The sequence below is a fragment of the Agrilus planipennis genome, unplaced genomic scaffold (genome assembly GCF_000699045.2).
Source record: "Agrilus planipennis isolate EAB-ADULT unplaced genomic scaffold, Apla_2.0 scaffold69, whole genome shotgun sequence".
Lineage (NCBI taxonomy): Eukaryota > Metazoa > Arthropoda > Insecta > Coleoptera > Buprestidae > Agrilus > Agrilus planipennis.
Genome location: NW_020438962.1, coordinates 245547 through 255904, shown reverse-complemented (window position 1 = coordinate 255904; position 10358 = coordinate 245547).

Here is a 10358-nt window from a genome sequence, read left to right as displayed (position 1 = left end):
CTTAGTTATATTTACTGACACCCTGAAACAACTTTAGGTCATCTTGGAACTTTCAGCTCGTTTAATAACGGAGAAATTAATTTATTTAAACTTAAAAACGACGTTTTTAAATTAGGGGTCGAAAGTGTACTCCGCTAATTTCTAACAGCTTAGTTATATTCACTGACACCCTGAAACAACTTTAGGTCATCTTGGAACTTTCAGCTCGTTTAATAACGGAGAAATTAATTTATTTACACTTAAAACGATGTTTTCAAATTGGGGGTTGAAAGTGTACCCCGCTAATTTCTAACAACTAAGTTATATTTACTGACACCCTGAAACAACTTTAGGTCATCTTGGAACTTTCAGCTCGTTTAATAACGGAGAAATTAATTTATTTAAACTTAAAAACGACGTTTTTAAATTAGGGGTCGAAAGTGTACTCCGCTAATTTCTAACAGCTTAGTTATATTCACTGACACCCTGAAACAACTTTAGGTCATTTTGGAACTTTCAGCTCGTTTAATAACGGAGAAATTAATTTTTCAAAAAACTTTTTAAGAGGGGGTTGAAGCTGCACTCCTAGTCATATTCTTTTCGCCTCATAAAAACTTGAAAACATTTTAGTTTTGTCAGTTCGTTTAACAATTTTACATTTAAAGGAAAGCCTAAAACAAAAATAATCTTACCTTTCAGTAATGTGGTTGGAAAATACTATAAATGACGCAGTAAACGCCATCTGCAGCACGATGCTACATTTTAGGATTACGTATGCTGATGAGATCCGAAAAGATCGAAATCGCGATCCGCGTCTGGCAGTTTCGACAGAATACAGACCACTTCGATTTATTTTATGTAATGTGGATGGTTTGGAAAAATTAATTCTGGAATAATAACGGTGTGGATACATTTAAATAGATTATTTATTTAAAATCCAAATATTTCATTGCTTACTAATTTCGACTCATACTGTAACGTGTCTATTTTTAGGATGATTTTAATTTAACATAAAATTCTACTTTTAAATAATGATTTTCCGCACTCCGTATAGGCAGCCCAAAATACTGCAAAGGATTCTTATTGTCAGTTCAACAGTAACTGTCTTAATTCAATTATTAAAAGCTCCCTTTTTAAAAAAGAGGGTTAAAACATTATTTATAGTATGTTTTAGATAAATAGTTTCACTCTGTCCACCCAGCACTACTCAATTACATATTAGTACCTTCACTTCATTTCGTAAATAAGAAATAAAAACGACATCATTAAACTGAGGGTTGATATGCACCCTGGTAATTTCTAACAGTACCGTTCTATTCATTCATGCTTCCGAACAACGTCAATTTATTTTGATACAATCAGCTCCTTTTATAAGGAAGAAATTAACTTATTCATAATTAAAGACGACGTTTTTAAATTGGGGGTTGAAAGTGTACCCCGCTAATTTCTAACAACTTAGTTATATTCACTGACACCCTGAAACTAACTTTAGGTCATTTTGGAACTTTCAGCTCGTTTAATAAGGGAGAAATTAATTTATTTAAACTTAAAAACGACGTTTTTAAATTAGGGGTCGAAAGTGTACTCCGCTAATTTCTAACAGCTTAGTTATATTCACTGACACCCTGAAACAACTTTAGGTCATTTTGGAACTTTCAGCTCGTTTAATAACNTTACCTTGCTAATGTATTGTGGATGATTTGGAAAAAATAATTCTGGAATAATAACGGTGTAGTGTCCAAAATGCAGTCCGACTCTCATCATTTTTAATAATGAAAAATTTAATTGAGAAATAAATAGCAGAATTTTCTCAAATAACGGTAACTAAGTTTTTTGGAATCATTTTTAACTATAAAACCTTTCTTCATCATAAATCGTATAAAAATATCATAATATATGTTACACAACATAGAAATCTCAGATTAGAAAAAAGTAATTCATCCATTTACAAATTTATATCAACGTTTTTAGTGTAGTGAAATTATTATTTTCTTAAATTACTTACGTACCAAATAAATTTAAATAGATTATTTTATTATCGAAAAATTTAGTTGCTTACAAATTACGACTCACAGTGTAACATTTTTATTTTTACCTAGACTACATCGCACTTGTTTAATTTTGGACGAACGTACCTAGCACGATAATTTGAATCTTAAATAGCTATATAATTTTAACAATTACTGAAATTTCCACGCTCTTCATATAGACAACCCACTGTACCGCGCAGTATTCTCGTCGTCAGCCCAGCAATTGCTATACTAAATGCTTCTAAAGGACTCTCTTTTCAAAAACAGGGTTTAAACTATTCACCAGAAACTTTAAGCCACATATTTTTCAATGTACTAATTTAAGTTAGTGACCACCCACCACTCTATAATATTTTGATACTTTCAGTTTGTTTCATAAGGGAGAAATTAATTAACAGAGAAATAAAAGTGACGTTTCTAAATTGGGGGTTGAGAGTAAACCCTGATAATTTCCTACTGTAGAATTATTCTCCACAGTGCCCCAGAAGAACTTTAGTAGATTTTATTGCTTTCAGTTTATTTAATAAGGGAGAAATCAATTTAATAAGAAATAAAAACGACGTCCCTTAATTGGGGGTTGAGAGCACAGCCTGATAATTTTCAACAACAGAAGTATTCTCTACAATGTCTCAGAAGAACTTTAGTTCATTTTGGTGCTATCACATTATATAATAAGGGGGAAATTAATTTATCAAGAAATAAAACCACGTTTCAAAATTAGGGGTTGTTAGTTTACCCTGATAATTTTTAACTATAGAATTATTCTCTACAATTCCTCAGAAGAACTTTAGTACATTGTGGTGCTATCAGCTTCTGTAATAAGGGGGAAATTTATTTATAAAGAAATACAAACGAAATTCCTAAATTCATAAAAACTTGAAAACATTTTAGTTTTGTCAGTTCGTTAAACAGTTTTAAATTTAGAGAATAGTTAAAAAAAATTATCTTACCTTGCTAATGTATTGTGGATGATTTGGAAAAAATAATTCTGGAATAATAACGGTGTAGTGTCCAAAATGCAGTCCGTGGGAGCCTCCCTCAATATACTAAAACAATTACAATTTTATTTGATAATTAAGAAAAATAAATTATTTGAAAACAAATGTTGTATAAAATAGATGTACAGATTCATTCTTTATTTTACCTACACAAACAGTGTTTTCNGGGGAAATTTATTTATAAAGAAATACAAACGAAATTCCTAAATTCATAAAAACTTGAAAACATTTTAGTTTTGTCAGTTCGTTAAACAGTTTTAAATTTAGAGAATAGTTAAAAAAAATTATCTTACCTTGCTAATGTATTGTGGATGATTTGGAAAAAATAATTCTGGAATAATAACGGTGTAGTGTCCAAAATGCAGTCCGACTCTCATCATTTTTAATAATGAAAAATTTAATTGAGAAATAAATAGCAGAATTTTCTCAAATAACGGTAACTAAGTTTTTTGGAATCATTTTTAACTATAAAACCTTTCTTCATCATAAATCGTATAAAAATATCATAATATATGTTACACAACATAGAAATCTCAGATTAGAAAAAAGTAATTCATCCATTTACAAATTTATATCAACGTTTTTAGTGTAGTGAAATTATTATTTTCTTAAATTACTTACGTACCAAATAAATTTAAATAGATTATTTTATTATCGAAAAATTTAGTTGCTTACAAATTACGACTCACAGTGTAACATTTTTATTTTTACCTAGACTACATCGCACTTGTTTAATTTTGGACGAACGTACCTAGCACGATAATTTGAATCTTAAATAGCTATATAATTTTAACAATTACTGAAATTTCCACGCTCTTCATATAGACAACCCACTGTACCGCGCAGTATTCTCGTCGTCAGCCCAGCAATTGCTATACTAAATGCTTCTAAAGGACTCTCTTTTCAAAAACAGGGTTTAAACTATTCACCAGAAACTTTAAGCCACATATTTTTCAATGTACTAATTTAAGTTAGTGACCACCCACCACTCTATAATATTTTGATACTTTCAGTTTGTTTCATAAGGGAGAAATTAATTAACAGAGAAATAAAAGTGACGTTTCTAAATTGGGGGTTGAGAGTAAACCCTGATAATTTCCTACTGTAGAATTATTCTCCACAGTGCCTCAGAAGAACTTTAGTAGATTTTAGTACTCTCAGCTTATATAATAAGTGAGAAATTAAGTTATCAAAAAATAAAAACGACGTTCCTAAATTAGGGGATGGGAGTGCATCCCTATAAATTCCAACTAATGAATTATTCTCTACAATGCCTGGGTAGAACATTAGTAAATTATAATACTTTCAGCTTGTTTAATAAGGGAGAAATTAATTTCTCAAGAAATAAAAACAACGTTCCTAAATTGGGGGTTGGGAGTGCATTCTGACAAATTCCAACTAAAGAATTATTCTCTACAATGCCTGAGAAGAACTTTAGTAAATTTTAATACTTTCAGCTTGTTTAATTAGGGAGAAATTAATTACTCAAAAAATAAAAATGACGTTCCTAAATTAGGGGTTGGGAGTGCATTCTGACAAATTCCAACTAAAGAATTATTCTCTACAATCCCTGAGAAGAACATTAGTAAATTATAATACTTTCAGCTTGTTTAATAAGGGAGAAATTAATTTCTCAAAAAATAAAAACGACGTTCCTAAATTAGGGGTTGGGAGTACATTCTGACAAATTCCAACTAAAGAATTATTCTCTACAATGCCAGTGAAGAACTTTAGTAGATTTTGATGTTATAAACGTTCATAATGAAGCAGAAATTAATTTATCAAAAAATACAAACGACGTTCCTAATTTGGGGGTTGAGAGTGTACCCTGATAATTTCCAACCGTATAATAATTCTCTACAATGCCTTAGATGAATTTTACTAGATTTCTATACTTTCAGCTTTGTTAATAAAGGAAAAATTTATTTATCAAGAAATGAAGGTCGCGTTTCTAATTTGGGGGTTGCGAGTGCACCCTGATAGCTTCCAACTATAGTATTATTTTGTAAAATCTGCCAGAAGAACTTTAGTAGATTTTATTGCTTTCAGTTTATTTAATAAGGGAGAAATCAATTTAATAAGAAATAAAAACGACGTCCCTTAATTGGGGGTTGAGAGCACAGCCTGATAATTTTCAACAACAGAAGTATTCTCTACAATGTCTCAGAAGAACTTTAGTTCATTTTGGTGCTATCACATTATATAATAAGGGGGAAATTAATTTATCAAGAAATAAAACCACGTTTCAAAATTAGGGGTTGTTAGTTTACCCTGATAATTTTTAACTATNCGTTCCTAAATTAGGGGTTGGGAATGCATCCTGATAAATTCCAACTAATGAATTATTCTCTACAATGCCTGGGAAGAACTTTAGTAAATTTTGATAGTTTTAGCTTGTTTAATAAGGGAGAAATTAATTTCTCAAAAAAAAAAAACGACGTTCCTAAATTAGGGGTTGGGAATGCATCCTGATAAATTCCAACTAATGAATTATTCTCTACAATGCCTGGGAAGAACTTTAGTAAATTTTGATAGTTTTAGCTTGTTTAATAAGGGAGAAATTAATTTCTCAAAAAAAAAAAACGACGTTCCTAAATTAGGGGTTGGGAATGCATCCTGATAAATTCCAACTAATGAATTATTCTCTACAATGCCTGGGAAGAACTTTAGTAAATTTTGATAGTTTTAGCTTGTTTAATAAGGGAGAAATTAATTTCTCAAAAAAAAAAAACGACGTTCCTAAATTAGGGGTTGGGAATGCATCCTGATAAATTCCAACTAATGAATTATTCTCTACAATGCCTGGGAAGAACTTTAGTAAATTTTGATAGTTTTAGCTTGTTTAATAAGGGAGAAATTAATTTCTCAAAAAAAAAAAACGACGTTCCTAAATTAGGGGTTGGGAATGCATCCTGATAAATTCCAACTAATGAATTATTCTCTACAATGCCTGGGAAGAACTTTAGTAAATTTTGATAGTTTTAGCTTGTTTAATAAGGGAGAAATTAATTTCTCAAAAAAAAAAAACGACGTTCCTAAATTAGGGGTTGGGAATGCATCCTGATAAATTCCAACTAATGAATTATTCTCTACAATGCCTGGGAAGAACTTTAGTAAATTTTGATAGTTTTAGCTTGTTTAATAAGGGAGAAATTAATTTCTCAAAAAAAAAAAACGACGTTCCTAAATTAGGGGTTGGGAATGCATCCTGATAAATTCCAACTAATGAATTATTCTCTACAATGCCTGGGAAGAACTTTAGTAAATTTTGATAGTTTTAGCTTGTTTAATAAGGGAGAAATTAATTTCTCAAAAAAAAAAAACGACGTTCCTAAATTAGGGGTTGGGAATGCATCCTGATAAATTCCAACTAATGAATTATTCTCTACAATGCCTGGGAAGAACTTTAGTAAATTTTGATAGTTTTAGCTTGTTTAATAAGGGAGAAATTAATTTCTCAAAAAAAAAAAACGACGTTCCTAAATTAGGGGTTGGGAATGCATCCTGATAAATTCCAACTAATGAATTATTCTCTACAATGCCTGGGAAGAACTTTAGTAAATTTTGATAGTTTTAGCTTGTTTAATAAGGGAGAAATTAATTTCTCAAAAAAAAAAAACGACGTTCCTAAATTAGGGGTTGGGAATGCATCCTGATAAATTCCAACTAATGAATTATTCTCTACAATGCCTGGGAAGAACTTTAGTAAATTTTGATAGTTTTAGCTTGTTTAATAAGGGAGAAATTAATTTCTCAAAAAAAAAAAACGACGTTCCTAAATTAGGGGTTGGGAATGCATCCTGATAAATTCCAACTAATGAATTATTCTCTACAATGCCTGGGAAGAACTTTAGTAAATTTTGATAGTTTTAGCTTGTTTAATAAGGGAGAAATTAATTTCTCAAAAAAAAAAAACGACGTTCCTAAATTAGGGGTTGGGAATGCATCCTGATAAATTCCAACTAATGAATTATTCTCTACAATGCCTGGGAAGAACTTTAGTAAATTTTGATAGTTTTAGCTTGTTTAATAAGGGAGAAATTAATTTCTCAAAAAAAAAAAACGACGTTCCTAAATTAGGGGTTGGGAATGCATCCTGATAAATTCCAACTAATGAATTATTCTCTACAATGCCTGGGAAGAACTTTAGTAAATTTTGATAGTTTTAGCTTGTTTAATAAGGGAGAAATTAATTTCTCAAAAAAAAAAAACGACGTTCCTAAATTAGGGGTTGGGAATGCATCCTGATAAATTCCAACTAATGAATTATTCTCTACAATGCCTGGGAAGAACTTTAGTAAATTTTGATAGTTTTAGCTTGTTTAATAAGGGAGAAATTAATTTCTCAAAAAAAAAAAACGACGTTCCTAAATTAGGGGTTGGGAATGCATCCTGATAAATTCCAACTAATGAATTATTCTCTACAATGCCTGGGAAGAACTTTAGTAAATTTTGATAGTTTTAGCTTGTTTAATAAGGGAGAAATTAATTTCTCAAAAAAAAAAAACGACGTTCCTAAATTAGGGGTTGGGAATGCATCCTGATAAATTCCAACTAATGAATTATTCTCTACAATGCCTGGGAAGAACTTTAGTAAATTTTGATAGTTTTAGCTTGTTTAATAAGGGAGAAATTAATTTCTCAAAAAAAAAAAACGACGTTCCTAAATTAGGGGTTGGGAATGCATCCTGATAAATTCCAACTAATGAATTATTCTCTACAATGCCTGGGAAGAACTTTAGTAAATTTTGATAGTTTTAGCTTGTTTAATAAGGGAGAAATTAATTTCTCAAAAAAAAAAAACGACGTTCCTAAATTAGGGGTTGGGAATGCATCCTGATAAATTCCAACTAATGAATTATTCTCTACAATGCCTGGGAAGAACTTTAGTAAATTTTGATAGTTTTAGCTTGTTTAATAAGGGAGAAATTAATTTCTCAAAAAAAAAAAACGACGTTCCTAAATTAGGGGTTGGGAATGCATCCTGATAAATTCCAACTAATGAATTATTCTCTACAATGCCTGGGAAGAACTTTAGTAAATTTTGATAGTTTTAGCTTGTTTAATAAGGGAGAAATTAATTTCTCAAAAAAAAAAAACGACGTTCCTAAATTAGGGGTTGGGAATGCATCCTGATAAATTCCAACTAATGAATTATTCTCTACAATGCCTGGGAAGAACTTTAGTAAATTTTGATAGTTTTAGCTTGTTTAATAAGGGAGAAATTAATTTCTCAAAAAAAAAAAACGACGTTCCTAAATTAGGGGTTGGGAATGCATCCTGATAAATTCCAACTAATGAATTATTCTCTACAATGCCTGGGAAGAACTTTAGTAAATTTTGATAGTTTTAGCTTGTTTAATAAGGGAGAAATTAATTTCTCAAAAAAAAAAAACGACGTTCCTAAATTAGGGGTTGGGAATGCATCCTGATAAATTCCAACTAATGAATTATTCTCTACAATGCCTGGGAAGAACTTTAGTAAATTTTGATAGTTTTAGCTTGTTTAATAAGGGAGAAATTAATTTCTCAAAAAAAAAAAACGACGTTCCTAAATTAGGGGTTGGGAATGCATCCTGATAAATTCCAACTAATGAATTATTCTCTACAATGCCTGGGAAGAACTTTAGTAAATTTTGATAGTTTTAGCTTGTTTAATAAGGGAGAAATTAATTTCTCAAAAAAAAAAAACGACGTTCCTAAATTAGGGGTTGGGAATGCATCCTGATAAATTCCAACTAATGAATTATTCTCTACAATGCCTGGGAAGAACTTTAGTAAATTTTGATAGTTTTAGCTTGTTTAATAAGGGAGAAATTAATTTCTCAAAAAAAAAAAACGACGTTCCTAAATTAGGGGTTGGGAATGCATCCTGATAAATTCCAACTAATGAATTATTCTCTACAATGCCTGGGAAGAACTTTAGTAAATTTTGATAGTTTTAGCTTGTTTAATAAGGGAGAAATTAATTTCTCAAAAAAAAAAAACGACGTTCCTAAATTAGGGGTTGGGAATGCATCCTGATAAATTCCAACTAATGAATTATTCTCTACAATGCCTGGGAAGAACTTTAGTAAATTTTGATAGTTTTAGCTTGTTTAATAAGGGAGAAATTAATTTCTCAAAAAAAAAAAACGACGTTCCTAAATTAGGGGTTGGGAATGCATCCTGATAAATTCCAACTAATGAATTATTCTCTACAATGCCTGGGAAGAACTTTAGTAAATTTTGATAGTTTTAGCTTGTTTAATAAGGGAGAAATTAATTTCTCAAAAAAAAAAAACGACGTTCCTAAATTAGGGGTTGGGAATGCATCCTGATAAATTCCAACTAATGAATTATTCTCTACAATGCCTGGGAAGAACTTTAGTAAATTTTGATAGTTTTAGCTTGTTTAATAAGGGAGAAATTAATTTCTCAAAAAAAAAAAACGACGTTCCTAAATTAGGGGTTGGGAATGCATCCTGATAAATTCCAACTAATGAATTATTCTCTACAATGCCTGGGAAGAACTTTAGTAAATTTTGATAGTTTTAGCTTGTTTAATAAGGGAGAAATTAATTTCTCAAAAAAAAAAAACGACGTTCCTAAATTAGGGGTTGGGAATGCATCCTGATAAATTCCAACTAATGAATTATTCTCTACAATGCCTGGGAAGAACTTTAGTAAATTTTGATAGTTTTAGCTTGTTTAATAAGGGAGAAATTAATTTCTCAAAAAATAAAAACGACGTTCCTAAATTAGGGGTTGGGAGTGCATTCTGACTAATTCCAACTAAAGAATTATTCTCTACAATGCCTGAGAAGAACTTTAGTAAATTTTAATACTTTCAGCTTGTTTAATTAGGGAGAAATTAATTTCTCAAGAAATAAAAACGACGTTCCTAAATTAGGGGTTGGGAGTGCATCCTGACAAATTCCAACTAAACAATTATTCTCTACAATGCCTGGGAAGAGCTTTAGTAAATTTCGATAGTTTTGGCTCGTTTAATAAGGGAGAAATTAATTTCTCAAAAAATAAAAACGACGTTCCTAAATTAGGGGTTGGAAATGCATCCTGATAAATTCCAACTAATGAATTATTCTCTACAATGCCTGGGAAGAACTTTAGTAAATTTTAATCCTTTCAGCTTGTTTAATTAGGGAGAAATTCGTTTCTCAAAAAATAAAAACGACGTTCCTAAATTAGGGGTTGGCAGTGCATCCTGACAAATTCCAACCAAAGAATTATTCTCTACAATGCCTGGAAAGAACTTTAGTAAATTTTGATACTATTAGCTAGTTTAATTAGGGAGAAATTAATTACTCAAAAAATAAAAACGACGTTCCTAAATTAGGGGTTGGGAGTGCAT